This window comes from Pyrus communis, chromosome 12 (assembly GCF_963583255.1).
Source record: "Pyrus communis chromosome 12, drPyrComm1.1, whole genome shotgun sequence".
NCBI classification, from domain to species: Eukaryota; Viridiplantae; Streptophyta; class Magnoliopsida; order Rosales; family Rosaceae; genus Pyrus; species Pyrus communis.
The window spans coordinates 3,157,086-3,160,825 of record NC_084814.1 but is presented as its reverse complement, the minus strand read 5'-3'; positions in this window follow the sequence as shown (position 1 = coordinate 3,160,825).

Below are 3,740 nucleotides of genomic sequence, written 5' to 3'. Positions count from 1 at the left end.
ACCATAAATCATTGCTCCAGCAAATTTGGAGCCTTCTAGATGATGGTCAAATGACCATTTTGTCCTCAACTTCGTTTGTTTATAACTCCAAATTACATTCCGTTTACGCTCACGCGTCCATATCGAGCCGTACTATTCAAATATGTAAAGAAATATGAAAAATCATGAAAGGATCAAATACATCTATGAAGAATTCCATTCAAGACAACAGGGGTAATTTCATCCTTTTACTTATCGAAACAAATATACGCCGCAAATATGAAAGCGTTGAAACTATGAATATGAATAGGAAATACAAGATACGTAATTTTAAATAGTGAAATCTGGGGACGGGATTTCACACAAACCATTTAATATTTAATAAAAGCCCAATGGTTTTTCATTAGTCAGATTACTTTCAATCAAATTCACTATACCAATTATAATTTATATAATACCTAATTGTATGCCACTCTTGTTCCTCACATACCCAAGCCAGCTGAAGGCCATCCAGCATCAACTTTATAATTTCTGTAAGTTTTCTAATTTAGTGTTAGTTCTTACTTATTTTTAGTGTTAGTTGATACATATTTATTGTTAATTTGTTAGGAATTTTTAGTTTTAGTTTTAGTGTTTTATTTTTTTTTATTTCTATTATTATTTTTTTAATCTAAAGAGCACTAATTAAAAACAAAGGGGTCGAATAGTGAATACATATAAGGGTCTTTGATAATGGTCTTTAGTAAGGGTCTTTGATAAAAAGCCGAACAATCACACAGTAATGGGTTTTAAACTAAGAACTAAGTTCAGCCTTATTTATTGTTAATTTCTTAGGATTTTTTCATATCTATTTTAGAGTTAGTTCGTGCATATTTATTGTTGATTCGTTAGGATTTTTTTATATTACTTGAATTGTGTTATACTGTTTATTTTTTTTTTCTTTTTTTGTTGAAGATTGTGTTACATTGTTAGTTCATACATATTTTTTAGTTACATCAATTGATATAGATTTTTTTTTATTAATTTATACGTGCAGAAATTAGAAGTATGGAACAATATTACAAGCGAAAATCATCATCGATTAGTTCAGACAATCATATTCCAAATAGTTCATCTCCAAACTTGGATGGTTCCAATCCTATTTTGAATAGTTCCCCTCAAATTCGAAATAGTTATGATCCATTTGCAGGTAATTCCACTCCATAACAAAATGAGTTAAAAGTAATTTGGATAATATTGAGAGAGATCCTGGAAAAAGAATTCCAATGAAGGATTATCCTCCAAATATTAGAGATAAGGTCTGAAGAGCATATATATTGATGGAGCCTTTTAGAACCAATGATCATGGTTTTCCATTCAGTTTGCATTTGAATGAAAAACAACGGTTCGTTGATATTTGGTTGAAATAATTTCATTGGTTGGAATATAGTATATCTAAAGATGCTGCATTTTGCTTTTATTGCTATCTATTCAAAGTCAAATTTGAACAATCAGGCAATGACGTCTTTACTGAGGTAGGCTTTCAAAATTGGAAGCACGCAACAACATGTTTTGAAAAACATGTAGGAATGGTTGGTAGCTTTCATAATAAAGCTATTGAAGCCGCTGGTAATCTAACGAATCAAAAGACACATATTGAAACAAATGTGGTCAAACAGTCAGAAGAAGCTCGTATGGCTTTATCGCACTTGCTTGAATGCGTCAATTGATTGCACTAAGTTTTTGTTGCGACAAGGTCTTTCATGTCGTGATCATGATGAAAATGACACTTCAAACAACAGAGGTAACTATTTGGAGCTTTTGCAATTCCTTGAGGATCATGATGAGAAAATAAAGGTCGTTATGTTAAATAAAGGTTTGGGAAATCTCAAGCTAATAGCTCATTCAATTCAAAAAGATCTTATTCATTCATGTTCTATTGAAACCATTAAAACTATCATAAGTGATATGAAGAATGCTAGGTTCTTTTCTCTATTGGTTGATGAAGCACATGATGTTTGTATAAAGGAGCAAATGGCGGTGGTTTTGTGTTATGTGGACAAAAATGAGAAAGTCATTGAAAGGTTTGTAGGAGTTCAACATGTTCTCGACACCACTTCAAACACACTAATGTTCCCGACACCACTTCAAACACACTAAAGGAGTTTATTGATGCGTTTTTTAATTTCAATGAGTTGAGCTTCTCCAATTTACGAGGACAAGGTTACGATGATGCTAGTAATATGAAAGGTAAGTTCAATGGCCCCAAGACAAAGATTTTGAATGAAAAACCTTGTGCATTCTATATTCATTGCTTTGCTCATCAACTCCAATTAACTTTTGTTGCCGTAGCAAAGGATAACGTTGATGTTAACACATTTTTCCTATTGGCTAATAATGTGGTAAATAATAGTAGAGCTTCATGTAAGTGTCTTGATGCACTTAGAGAGATGCAACAAAAAGAATTTATGAAAGCTCTTGAAAATGATTCTCTTATGACGGGACAACGCTTAAATAAAAAAACTAGTCTTCAACGTGCCGGAGCTACAAGATGGAATTCACATTATAGTACTTTGATTAGTATGATTTCTATGTTCTCATCCGTGGTCAAAGTGCTTGAAATGATTGTTGATGATAACACCAATGAAAGTGTGGCCGAAGCAAATAGGTTATTGAGAGACATACAAACTTTTGAGTTTGTGTTTCTCCTATTTTTTATGAAATCTATATTAGGAATCACGAATGATTTATCACAAGCATTACAAAAGAATTACCAAGAGATTGTGAATGCAACGGCTTTAGTCAACACATGTAAAGAACAACTACTCTACATAAGGAATGATGAGGGGTTTGATCTTTTGGTTGACAAAGTATCATCATTTTGTGTCGAACATCATATTGAGGTTATTAACATGGATGAAACATATGTAGCTCAATGGAGGTCGCGCCGTAATACCCACAAAAAGACCAATGGTCATCATTACAAAGTGGAGCTCTTTTTTGTTGTCATTGATTCCCAACTTACAGAGTTAAATGATCGCTTCCATGAGACAAGTACCGAATTGCTCATATGTTTGGCTAGTTTGAGTCCAAATGATTATTTTGTAGCTTTTGAGAAAGAAGAAAAGCTACTTCGCCTTGCTCAATTGTACCCTCAAGATTTTACGAAGCAAGACCTATTAGTACTTGAAGATCAACTCGATATTTATATTCATTTTATACGTTCGAGAAGTGACTTTTCTCAGTTGCAAAGCATTAGTGATCTTGCTAAGAAAATGGTGGGAAAAGGGTTGCATCGAGTATTTCAATATGTGTATTTACTTATTGAATTGGCTTTGGTTTTATAGGTTTCAACTACTTCAGTGGAGAGAGCATTTTCTGCCATGAATATCATTAAGAGTCCACTCCGCAACAGAATGGGGGGATCAATGGTTGAATGATAGCTTAGTTATTTATATTGAGAAAAATGTTTTTTTATATAATTATATTGACAATGAAACTATCATGGCACGTTTCAAAGTATGAAATCCCGTCGTGGACAAATGTAGTATTTCTAGCTTGTTTAGACTAAAGATTATGAATGAAAAGTTGTAGTTTGCCATTTATTTGTTCAATGTTATTTTCATCTTTTTTTTTTTGGAGCTTTTATATTGGAACCCTATGTTAAAATCCTGAATCCACCACTGCTCGCTGCCTACTTTTTTTTTTTTTTTTTTTTTGTTCTCGGTTCTCTTTGAGCTTTACCCCGTTAATATTATTCTTTATTTAACAAAAATAAAATA